This window comes from Ictidomys tridecemlineatus, chromosome 8 (genome assembly GCF_052094955.1).
Source record: "Ictidomys tridecemlineatus isolate mIctTri1 chromosome 8, mIctTri1.hap1, whole genome shotgun sequence".
Classification (NCBI taxonomy): domain Eukaryota; kingdom Metazoa; phylum Chordata; class Mammalia; order Rodentia; family Sciuridae; genus Ictidomys; species Ictidomys tridecemlineatus.
The window spans coordinates 98,784,853-98,798,425 of NC_135484.1; the positions used below are offsets into that span (position 1 = coordinate 98,784,853).

Sequence of the window (13,573 nt, forward strand, 5' to 3'; positions counted from 1 at the left end):
GTGCAATAGAAGGGCCAGTCAACTGCCTCCCCTCAAACATACCTTTCTGGCTCTCCTCACACCATGCCAATGGTGTTCTCTCCCTTTCTCAGGTCATAAGTCACACACTTAGCTCCCCTCTGATACTTGTTCTTCTCTTCTGAAGAACAAGACCAGACAATTCTTGAAGCAAGATTTTCTCAACTCAGTGCCCTTATAGGTCTAGAGCATGCATTAAATTTGTTCAGTAAACCTTCAGGTGTTTGTACAAATCTTGTCCTCACAAACCATCTTGGAAACCCATCTAATATCAACAGTTGTCCTTTTCACTTCTCCCAGTCTTGGTCCCTCTACTTCTAGAAGCTCTCTAAATAATTCTTGACTTTACCTCTTCCAAAACAAGATTGACAATGAATTATACATTTTGGACTTAATTTCTCTCATTCTATATGAAGAAGTTCCCTATACATATGGTTTAGAAAGATAAGAACACATATGTAGGGTCTAAAAGAGTAGTATGTGCACCTAGTTACTGTTACGAGACAAATATCGCTGAGTTCCAAATTGAGAAATGTTTTATTCTATCACAGTTCTTCATATGAGTAGCAGAGAAGTATGCAAAAAGTTCTTTCATTGTTTAGCACATGCTCATCACACTCCACCATACACCAAGCATGCCTCTAGTTTACCATCCTGAACAAGATTTTCTTTTTTTTTTTTTTTTTTCTGTTTCTCAGGGACAGTAAACAACCAGAATCCCCAGGAGGTGACTAATGCCCAGAGCACTCTCACACTCTCATTTAGATGAGTAGAGCCAACCAGGCCTACAAAGTGCAATTAAATTTAACAGGCTTTTTTTTTTTTTTTTTTTTTTCAAATTTCTGTGGAGGAGAAAAAGGTAAACAATTCAGGTCCTGCCCTCAAGGAGCTTAAAATTGGTAAAAGTTTCTAACTGACTCCATTTGGAGGACATTCTCCTTTTATTTCCCAGCCTTGTGTCTGTCATTATACTGTTTCTCTGCTGTGGTCTGATGTGCCCTGGACCCCAGGGGCTGCGTCATCCAGACTCAGACTCTTTGGCCTATTCATTGAGTGGAAGATACAGAGGCAACAGAGGACAGATGCTAGTGTTTGGGATATCCCTTTCCTGCCCTCTCTGGGCTTCAGTGCTGTGCTTCTGGGGATGGTTGTAACTCTGTATAGCTATAGATCCTGTCAAGAGGCTCCTTTCCCCGGCTCCAGCTCCCACTGTCCTCCTTTATCACATCGTAGTTTAACACCGCTAGATATTTCCTTGTTGGCTTGTTTTTTTCTTGCCACCCCTTTTAGAATATGCCCTGTAAGAGAAAACCATGTCTTATTCTCAGTTATATTTTCAGTGTCTATAAAAAATGCCTGGTGTACGCTGCCAAGTCAATTTGTTTTGTGAAACAAATGAATGAATGAATGGATGGATGAAATAATAAACCATCATGACTTGCTGCTTGCAAATTTCTATTCCAATATTTTTCACTTATTTAATCAACAAATATGCATTAAGAACCTATCATATGCAGGGCTGCGGTTGTAGCTTAGTGGCAGAGCACTTGCCTTGCACATGTGAGGCACTGGGTTCGTCCTCAGCACCATATAAAAATAAATAAACAAAAATAAAGATTTTTTTTAAAAAAAGAATCTATCATATGCAAAGCACTTTCCCTTACTCATTACATCATTAGAGGTAAGCACAATAAAGTATACAACCATGTAACTAGGATTTTTCAAAACTACCTAGAAGCCATAAATTAAATTGCTAAAAAACATTATGGGGGTGCTGGGGTTGTGGCTCAGTGCCCTCTTGGAATGTGCAAGGCACTGGATTTGATCCTCAGCACCACATAAAAATAAATAAATAAAATAAAGGTATTATGTTCAACAATATTTGTAAAAATATTTTTAAAAATTATGAGTAGAGTTATACAACCAAACTTTTACTGCAGATTTCTTAAAACACACACACACACACACACACACACACACACACACGATTGATATCTCTATAATGATTTCTCTATTAAATTTTTTGCATTTTTTGCTTACTCTCTATTGTTGTCAAATATTCAAAAACATGTCAGGACTAGCTTCAGCATTTAGCTGGTAAGTTTTTATTCAGTGCTTACTATAAAGTGCTTACATATATGGATATATGTGAATACACACACATTATTTCATTAGTGTGTATCTCTATATATGTATAATATATATGGCATCATGTTGCTAAATGCTAGCATTCTGAGATTAAGAGCCATTCTGATTCCATCACCTTACTACAGGAGAACTAAACCAATTAATATGTAATATTCATTCCTTTAAATATTTCTCATGAGCTGCCATGTTCCTGGTGACATGGAGAAACTGAGGTAGAGTCTATCCATAGATACCCAATGGCCTTTTTCTGCTTTTCTGCCTCAAGAATAGAAGACAGATAGAGGAAATCCTGGAAAGAGGACTCTTGGCAGCCCAAGCTTTGACACTCTTCAGAATCCCCAAGCCTACCTCCATTGATGGTTGTATCATTCCCTTATGGATTGAGATAATGAGAACAAGTTACTCATCAGAGTCCTGGGGGATAGACAATGAATCTCTGGGCCCAAATCTGACAGAGATAGTAGGATGAGATATTGTATAAAGAAATAAAAGGTGGCAAATTTGTTTGCAAGAAGGACCAGCTCCAGCCTCAGAGGGTCTCCACGAGGCATATTTCTGAAGATGGCTTGATGGAGACTGACTCCAGGGAAACTTTGGGAGCTACTTGCTGAAGATGGCAGGCCACAAATGGAAAGAGTTACCAGTGGAGGAGAGTCTACCTATCTAAGAATGCTTATTTTGAACAGGAATAAACTGGCTTCAACAAAAATGTGCAAAATGTTTTAAAAAATCTACAAAATGTTAAGATACTATCAATTCCCACTGATTTTTCTGAATTCATACAAGTAAAATCTAGCTCAGTAAGTCAGTGCATTTGATGAATTTCAGTCCTCTGCCTCTGCCTCCCTTCATGTACCAAACATTAAAGAAAGAAGGAATCTTCAGGGGAGGGAGACTCCTGTGACATTGGTAAGCAGATTTGAATTCTAAGCTGCAGAAGGAAACTTTAAATCAGAAGAATAAACTTCCCCAAAGAATGTAGGTATGAGAACCCTCTGCAATAACTTGTGCTACGAATATGCCCTGACATGCTTGTATGCAGGGAATGGATTACAGCACAGCACTACTTTGATCCCTTCTAGGTCTGATGTAGGGCCAGGTGGGGCCTTAGTGTGACCACAGCTCACAGGCTGGTTCCAATGGCTGCATCCAGCCTTTTCCATTTCTCTTTAAGCACTGTATAAATAATATCTCTTTCCATTTGTGTACAGGCAGAGTGAAGTTACAGAGCATTATGTTATAGTACCTGGCTTCCTCCTCTTCCAGCCGCTGGATGTTCTGCCCTAATTGCTGGGCATATGTTTGGGGTAGAGATGGAACACTCTGTGGGTTCTTTGATGCAGTCATGTTTAGCTTACAGAATACTGGCAACCAGAGTCAGAGCTGCAATACCCTTTCGAACCATGGAGGTCCTGCTAATTGCACAAAAATATCTTCCAGTAATCTGAGATATCTGTGCTGTGCCCTGCTAATGTCTGGATGCTGGAAACAGCTCCCATATTCCACAGGTTTCCCAGAGATTCTGGTTTCTACTGCTTTTACTGTCTTTCCAATAAAGAGCCAACATCCTACAAGAAAGGAAAAAGAGCTAACCAAAAGATTTCCTACATACATAGAAAAATATGGTAAATTCAAAGAGAAGATTAGACTTGATTAAACTGAGAAGCTCTCAAGTTACCCCCAGTGAAGCCTAGTCCTCAGAAGCTACAAGCACTGTGTTTAGCAGCACTGGACAAAAATCTGAACAAGTATATCTCTTCACTTGAAGACATAGTAGAACTTCTCAACATAGAAAAGCAAAGACTCATATACTTTAATTTCATGGAATAATGATGGCTCACCTTAAAGGACAAACACTGTCATTCAAGGGTACATTTTTTAAAAAATCATTTCAATTTCAAGTGACTGATATCTGGTATATCTTAAAGGCATCCAGGATAATGTAGAACTTCAGAGGGAAATAATGGGTCATTTGGATGAAAATACTCTCAGCCACCCTCTGGATCATCAGATGGAAACGGCTTACACTGTAAGGATTTAGGATCCAGGGTCACATGCAGGTTTGAATGGACTTTCAAAGCAACCCTGCACATCTGTAACCACAACTTTTACAAAAAGCTCTGGGATGAAAGGAAAGATTTGGCAACTGAAAAACAGTAAAACATGACTTTAAAGCTCAAACACAATGTTTAGGAGATTACACAGATGATGGCAATTTGGAATGAGGCAAGAAGAGTAGATTAGAAAATGGAGACCACGTGGACTATCAATTGAAAGTCAGTGTGAAGAAACTCACTGATGCTGATAATACAAATATTTCCCTTAAAAGGTTTAACAGAGAAAACAAAGGAAAAGCTTTCAGAGCCATGAAAAGTCTACAAATTGCACAAGAAGTCTGAAAAATCCCAGCTTAAAGATAAGGTTGAAAAGCTGCAGTTAAAACTTCAAATCCTGACTGCATGATATCAAGACAATAAAATGAAACTTGACAGAAAATCAATTGAAGCAGTTTATCTTTTAGAAGTAGAAAAATATAGGAATACATCACCGGTGTTAATAGGAACTACAGCTCCACAGGAAGATGACCAAAGACAGGAGAAAGAATTGTAAGGCGTGATTTTCTTCTATCAAAGTTGAATTAATTACTTCCCGTGGAGGAGGCGGGGATACAAACCTCAAGAAAGGGTTTAATAGATTTTTTGACTAAGAGGAAGCTCAAGGATCTAAGAAAAAAATGGTCACAACAGATTAAAATTGACTGAAGCAAAGTTTAAATCCCAGTTTTCTCAAGTAGCTCTACAGTAGGCTAATTAATGCTTCTCCAAATACCTACAGCCCTAATCTCTGGACCCTGTGCATATGTTATTCTACATGGCAAGAGGGACTTTACATAATTAAGATTATGGATCTTGAGGAACAGAGATTATCCTGGATTAGTCAGTGTGGGTCTAATCTAATTATCTGACCTCTAAAAGCAGGGACATTTCTCCAACTTAAGGCCTAGTTGTAGCAGAAGAGGAAATCCAAGAACCTCCAGGTGTGAGATGAATTTTATATGCTTCTGCTGCTCCAAGCTGTAGGTACTCAAGTAAAAACCTTCAAAGAGACCAGTAGAACTTGGGTATCCATGATCACCTGCAGGTCTGATTCAGTTTTCAAAGCAACCAATCCCTGTACAACTGTAGCCACAGGAGATGTGCCTGCACTCTCCTTAAAAATCACTTTGAGCGGGGCGTGGTGGTGCGTGCCTGTAATCCCAGTGGCTCAGGAAGCAAAGGCAGAAGGATTGTAAATTCAGCAATTTAGCAAGGCCCACACAACTCAGTTGAGACCCTGTCTCTCAATAAAATACAAAAATGAACTGGAAACATGGCTCATTGATTAAGTACCCAGAGTTCAATCTCTGGTACCAAAAAAAAAAAAACAGTCAAATAAATAAATGGTACCACTGAGTCATGTTGGACTAGTTGGACTGCTGTTGCTGTTATGTAATTGATGCTACATTTGCTGTTATTGAGGTTTTGACAGAATTATGATTCCGAAGGTAACATTTAAAATATAATAATTTAATATTATTTTTATGAATACAGTCTTTTCACTTCCAGCAACCCAGTAGAATTAAATTATATAAATACAGCATTGTGATTAAAATAGAAGGCTCAACATTACTTAAATTGTTATTAAACTTTGGAATAACCAAGTGGAGATTGAAAAAAAAAACAAAACTATTTCTATACTCTGTGATTGTTATTAGAAATCAACAAAAGTAAATTGATATTTACATCAATAAATTTTGACTGGTTTTAAAAACACACTTTAAAAAAAACCTAAACAACAATATTTACAACAATATTTTATTTATCATATTTTATTAGGCTAAACCTAAAGGCATAGATTAATTAAAGGGAGTTGATATTTTGCAATCAGCTGATATTTTAAAATCTTTATTTTTTTTTTTAGTTATTTACTAAATATGTTTCTAAATTGTATGTAGTGAAAAATAAGTTTTATCTATAAGTGACAAAATATATGAAATCTATCGTCTCTATTTGAATATCTATATTTGAAAAATATTATGTTATAATACAATCACTTTCCAACAACAATGAATGCAGTGCTAATTAAATAACAGTGGTTCAACTAAAAATATATAAATCAAAATTACTATTAAGGTGTGAGAATGCAGCAAATCTGTGGTCATGGATATATATATAAAAATATATTTATAAATATATATACATATACATATATATATTTGAACTTTTGTTATGTCTAGCAACCTGCCAGTTGCTAGAATCCAGATGAACAGAACTTATCTCCCTATCCCTGGGGGTGGGAGGAAGTAAGGCAGGAGAGACTGGAGAGACAAATAAGTAAACAAATTACTGCTTTATGATGTAATATCTAGAATTTCAGATATGTGCAGAGTCTCCTGAGATTGCTACAGAAAGGGGTGGCAAATATATCTGAGAGGTAAAAGCAAAATGCAGAAACTTTGAGCTGAATTAAAAAAAAAAGAGATTTGGAAATTTAGGAGTACTGTGGATTGTGTACTATGTTCAGAAAGTATTATGAAGCCTGTGCTCTTGCCTCTCAAATTTTACCAAAAAACTTAGCAAAGACTGTCAGCTAATTGCCTCTTTAATGGTCTTTGGAAAGCTATCTACAAGAGGAGTTGAAAACTGAAATATTATACCCAGATCCAGCATTTGCTAAGCAAATTATTTGTGCCTTGCTTTCCACATTTATCAAAATTACCATGAATCATAACCACCCTGCTTATGTCATATAATGATTATAAATACCAAATTAGATAGGTTATATGAAAACATCATGGTGCTCTATATACTGTCTAGATCATGACATTTCTATACTGAGTTGCCTATGGCTGATATTAATTACTACTATGCATTAAAAGAGCAGATTTACCAGAGTAATAAAAATATATATGATTCCTGCCATGTATGGTGGCACATACCATCATCTCAATGGCTCAGGAGGCTGAGGTGGGAGAATTAAGTTCAAAGCCAGTCTTAGCAAGTTAGTGAGGCCCTAATCAACCTATGAGACTCTGTCTCAAAATAAAAATATATAAATTAAATTAAATTAAAAAATAATAATAAAAATGGCTGGGAACGTGCCTTAGTAGTTAAGTGCCCTGGGTTCAATCTCTGGTACCAAAAATCAATCAATCAATCAATAAGACTCTTTAGAATTCCATAGAACATTTCTTTTCAAGCTTTGCATCTGTTCTCTTTTTGGTTTTCCAATGTCTTTGAAGGATAAGCAGGGGCATGGTTTTTAACTCAGATTTGCAGAAGAATGAGGAAGATAAAGAAGCCCAAGGAAACAGGGCTGAACCAGGATTTGAACTCCAGTTCTGCCTCAGAACATTCCTTTGTATGCATAGTACTCAGAGCACCAGGTAGGAACGTCAGTGGTGCTTTATAACAAATATTCTAATAGCCACCCAGAACAGATAAAGATATGTATATATTCTAATTACAAATGCTTAACAGTAAAACTCATTCTTTCCAATATTCACCTAGGAGAAAAGTCAGATCTCTAAAATTTAAAAGAAGAAAGCAGTACCTGATTGTACACCTTTCATCCTCATGCCCCAGGCCCCCAACTTCCTGCCAAAGGCCTCGGACAATGAGTAATTTGTATTTTGCTTTAGCTATTCCAAGTGCAAGAATCCTTTTCTCTTCTCCATCTGTAGGAATTTCTGTCTCTAAACTCACATGCCCCCCATTCTTGATCCTAGATTTCAGAAATGTCTCCCTCTCTTGAAGTCAGTCAGTTTATATTGTAGATAAGAACACAAGACAGTCTGCATTTGAATCTCAGCCCTGCTACTTATTAGCAACCTCTTTGCCTCTGCTTCTTTAAATGTAAGTGTGAGGATGTGGTGGTGATGCTGATAATATTTGGTCATAACAGTGTTATTTAAAAAGATTAATAACAGATGCTATAATTTGGATTAGTGTCTCCCAAAGGTTCACATTAGAGGTTTGTCCCCTAGGATGGTGCTTTTGGAAGGTGGTGCTTTGTAAGGTTAGTCCTAATGGGAGGTTCTTAGGTCATTGGGGGGTAGAAGTTGTTCCCAAAGTGGATTGTGAGACCCCCCGCCAGCCCTCTTCCAATTTTCTCTGTTTCCTGACTCTTAATGTAAGCAGTTTGCTTTGCCCCTTTTCCCATTATATGTTGCCTTTGCCAGAGACCAAAACAAATGGGGCCACTTGATCTTGGACTGAAATTTCTAAAACTGTGAGCCAAAATAAATATTTTCTTTATAAGTTAATTATCTCTGATATTTTGTTATAGTTATGCAATGCTGACTAACAAAAAATGATCCCTCGAGTATTGGGACCATTGCTATAGACTTAAAGATGTGGAGAAGCCTTTGGAATTGATTTAGGGGAGGAATTTGAAAGTTTGAAGGAGAAGTTTTAAGAAAGCTCAGCCTAAAAAATGGAGCTTAATGAGTGATTCTGGTGAGAGTACAGAAAACTAAAATGCTGATTGAAACGTGACATCATCTACATGATGCTAGTTTTTCAGGCATGCAGAATACAAGTTACAAAGTCATGGCAACCTTCACAATAGGAGTTACATGAGCACTAGTCATAAATTCAGAAGCTTAGACAATACAGTGCTTTGTTATATTTCATGAGCTCCTAGTACCTAAAGAAGCTAATACAATAGAGCAATAGCTGACATTTCAGGTTTGTCAATCATGTTATTGTTGCGCTGTTTGCCAAACTGCCTTTTTCCTTTTTCAAATGGAAGCCTGTGGAGGCCTGGCAATGTTACTGTAGGATTGGAGTCCCTTCAAACAGCCCCAATATGGAACAACATCTAATGAAGCTATGGGTATGGAGCCAAACTGCAGTGGAGAACCCAGGAAGGTAGAGATGCCAGAAACAGGTAACACCTGCCAGGTTAAGTTGTAGGCAGTGTGCAAAACCTGCCTAAGATAATAGTTATGTGGGCTATAACCAGCACAACCATAAGGACAAGACTGCCTAGGTCCTTCAGAACCCACATCCCACCACAGAAGACCCCAGATGCCAGGCATGGAGCTTTAGGATTTAATGTTCTCTCTGCTGGGTTGCAATCTTGTTTGGGACCAATCCCTCCTTTCAATTCCCCTATTCTTCCCTTTTGAAATGTGAATGCTTACCTTGTCCTAGTCCCACCACTTTATCTTAGAAGTATATAACTTGTGTTTTGATTTCTATAAGGGCTCACAGTTGAGTTTGCCTTAGTCTCAGAGAGATTTTGGACTTAAATTTTTAAGCAAATCTGGAATAGCTAATATTTTAGGACTCTTGGGATGGAATGAGTTGCATTTTGCATTGTGAAATGGATATGAACCTCTGCAGGCTGGGAACAGAATGCTATGGTTTGGATGAGTGTCTGTATCAAAGGTCCATGTGTTAAAAACTTAGTTCTCAGAATGTTCTGAAAATTTAAGGTGCTGGTGTTTGGCACGACAATTGAAGGTCTGATGTGGTAGGTATGGTGGAACACATGAGATGGTCACACACTACAAAGAATAGTTCCAAATCCTGCTTAACTTTTAAATTATTTTACACAAGTGACAAATAAATGACTCAACTCTATCATCCATATTAACCCTTTTTTGTCTTGGTTTGATATGGGTTGAATATCCAGTAGTGCCTCTAAAATAGGGAAAAATTGTATGCAATTTTGTCAACTATTTTTTTTAAATTGGTGAATGTTATACATTGTTCCTTTTATATGCTTATCTAGATTGCTCACCACTAGGAAAATTTCATCTCCTATGGCAATGCCACTCATGTGAGGCACACACACCCTGTATACTATACTGCATTTGTAAGATTCTACATATGAGTACAAGTATTTGACTATACTTTACTATAGCCAGCCTTGAGCAATGATATTATATTAATTCATTATTCTTTCCTTTCCACTTATTTTTCTTTATGTTTCAGTTGAGATATTATAGTAGTTTTTAAATTAAAACAAGTTTTAAGTGTTTGTTATAAAAAGGATGCTGGGGGGGGGCAGGTGGGATTGAACAGCTTTCCTAGAAGCAATTCAGACCCATTCCTTTCCCTTTTAACCACTCTAACAGTAAGGAGGTGCTGGACTGAGATATTCACAAAAAGAGGTACAGGATTCTAGTCCTCCATTCCATGGATTTCTGATACCCACTCCAAATGTATGTTCCATACAGAATTGAGTAGACCTAGAAATAGCCACTATCACTAATTTTAGTGTATAATAACATGACAAAAAATAAACATTTAATTTTGAGAATTGTGATATTGATAGCAGACATGAGCAGTAGGATCATGAAGTTAATGGCATAATTCTATAGAATGAAGCTACATGCTGACCAGCCACATGTTTTCTTTTAAGAAGAATTTACCTATAGGCCATTCTGGCCCTGCTCTGGATTAAGTCAATAGGATGTTACATTCCTATTGACAGACAACCTGTTATCCTTAGGGCTATTCTCAGGGCCAAGGAATTTAAGACTCCTCCCTGCCAGTAGAACATAAATTACCCTGATGGGAGACCTTTTGGGACCTTTATTCAGACCAAAGTTTCCAAGACTCAGGAAGACAAGATAATTAAAAGCAAAACCCAACAACTATAAGATTTTAATCTATGGGAAAATAAAACAGAACAAAACACTGTGATGGATATAGCACACCTGTAATCCCAGAGACTCTCGGGAGGCAGAGGCAGAATGATCCTACTGTCAATCAAGAGTTAAGAGGTAGTAACTGGGTAGGACTCCTTAGAAACTTCTAAGACACCCCCCATCCTCCACCCCCCACCCCTCCTCCCCAAGAAACACTAGGTAACAAAGAGAGCATAAGATGACTCTGTCCTTTTAGAGATGACTCACTCTCCCTCCCTCTTGAGAGTTTTCTATCCTGATAAACTTTGCTATACTTATATTATGTTTCATGTCTTGCCTGAACTTTTCTCCTGCAAGAACATAAAAATCAAGAAACAATACAACCAGAATCCTGGGACCACTACTGGTAACAATATTTCTGGTAAGTACACCTAATTGAAGAAAAATGTAAAAACTTATAATTAGTGCCCACATGACCTGATCATTCACAGGTTGAGGGACATCACCAACTCATAAATTTCCTAGAACTTAACTCCAGTGATTTTCTAACTCCATCCATTTCCTACAAGGATGACTCTGCAACCTTGAGGAAATAACAGATCCAATTTTTTCTTATCTGAAAAAGACAAAAAAAAAAAAAGGTTTTGGTGAAGAAAGCATTAAACTATTCAGATCCCATGTGAGAGATTTTCCCATAGAAAGCCAATAGGGTAATGGTTAAGTACAATACTTTGCAGGCAGATGGCCTGGGTTATAATCTTAGTTTTGGTTTACACCAACTTTGTGACTTTGGCAAATTCTACTTATCATCATTGTAGCTCTAAAGTGGAGATACCAATAGCCCCTGCCTATAGTGTTGTTATAAGAAAGAAACAAAGTCATCCATTGCCAAGTACCTAGGAGAGTGGTACATGGGAAACACTCAATAAATATTAGTTATTATAATGGGCTCTTCCTGTGAAACTTTTTACCTTTGACTCTCTAGTGGGCTGGTGGTAACAGTGCAAAATTGAAACATGGCTTTTAGCAGTGCATTTGTGTCCTTCTGCTATCCCAGGTACATGGTGTTCTTTATAGCTATGTCATTAAATATAGATCAAATTAAGTAGAAAATCTCTAAAAGAAAACAAAGATATCAGAGAATTATCCTTTGACAGGCACAAACTAAGGCAATAGTAATTACATGAACACTAGCCATATATTCAGAAGAGTTTATACAATACAGTGCTTTGTTATATTTCATGAGCTCATAGTACCCAAAGAAGCTAATACAGTAGAACAATAGCTGACGTATCAGGTTTTTCGTCATATTATAAGTTGCTGACACTTTGCCAAACTGCCCTTGGCAAAGGCCCTAAATTCATATAACAAAAAGAGAATAAGTATTAGAATAATAATTTGCTTTTTTACTTTAAAAGTCCCAGTTTGTCCAAGTAAAAGAAATTAAAGTGAAAGCAGAGGGAAGCCTGTGCATGACACTCATGAAGTTTGTTCCATTACTCAGTTGTTTAAATAGCAAGGGACAAGATGTTTAATAAAAATGAGCAGAGGAAAAAAGTTTCACTTCAGTTCTTGGGTGGTATATTAGTTTTTTGAAACTACGATAGAAATTACCACCAATGACTTACAACAACAGAAATTTATTCTTTTTATAGTTCTTGAGGCTAGAAGCTCAATATCAGGGTGTCATCAGGGTTGGTTCCTTCTAGAGAATTGTGAGGGAAGAATGCTTCTCTCCTAAGCTTCTGGTGGTTACCAGCCATCCCTGGTGTTTCTCGATTTTTTAGATGCATCACTCCAATTTCTGCCTGTTTTCTCATAATCATCTTCTATATGTACTTTTGTTTATTCAAATGGCGTTTTCCTCTCTCTGTAGTGTATCTAAATCCAAATTTCCCACTTCTTAGAAGAATACCAGCCAGTAACAATGGCACAGGCCTATAATGCCAGCAACTCAGGAGGCTGAGGCAGGAGGATCACGAGTTCAAAATCAACTTCAGCAACTTAGGGAGACTCCTTTTCAAATTTTTTTTCAAATTAAAAAACCAGAGAACTGTGGATGTGATTCAGTAGTTAAGCACCCTTGAGTTCAATCCCTAGTACCAAAAAAAAAAATAAATAAATAAAAAAGGAGGAGGAGGAGGAAGAGAAGGAGAAGAGGGAGGGGGAAAACAAGAAAGTAGAAGGGGGAGTGAAAGGGGGAGGGGAAGAGGAAGAGGGGAGGGGAAGGGGAAAGAGAAGAAGGAGAAGGGGAGAAAGAGGAAGAAGAGGAAGAGGAGGAGGAAGAAGGAAGAGGAAGAAAGAGGAAAAGGAGAAGGAGAAGAAGAAGATAAGAAAGGAGAGGGGGAGGGCAGGAGGAGAAGGGGAGGGCAGGAGGAGAAGGAAAAGAAGGGGAAGAAGAGGAGGAGGAAGGAGGAGGAAGAGGAGGAAAGGAGAAGAGGAAGAGGAAGAAGACAAGGACAACAACCAGTCATACTGGATTTGGGCACAACCTAATGACTTCAACTTAACTTGATTACATCTCTAAAGATTCTATTTCCAAATAAAGTGACATTCGCAGGTACCAATGGTTAAGATTTCAACATATCCCGGGAAAAGGAAGGCATGGGAAAAATAGAGAACTTTGATTGGGCAAAGGGGAGGGAGGGGAGGGAGGGTGCATGGGGGCAGGAAAGATGATGAGATGAGATGGTCATCATTACCCTATTTATAAGTATGACTGCACATATGGTGTGATGCCACATGGTGTACAACCATAGAAATGTA

General features: G+C 37.7%; 1 long non-coding RNA gene across 1 annotated transcript in view; it reads right to left on the reverse strand.

Moving 5' to 3' along the window:
* LOC120889054 (uncharacterized) overlaps positions 1-13,573 on the reverse strand; it is a 125,537-nt gene that overhangs the window by 44,905 nt on the left and 67,059 nt on the right. The window lies entirely within an intron of this gene.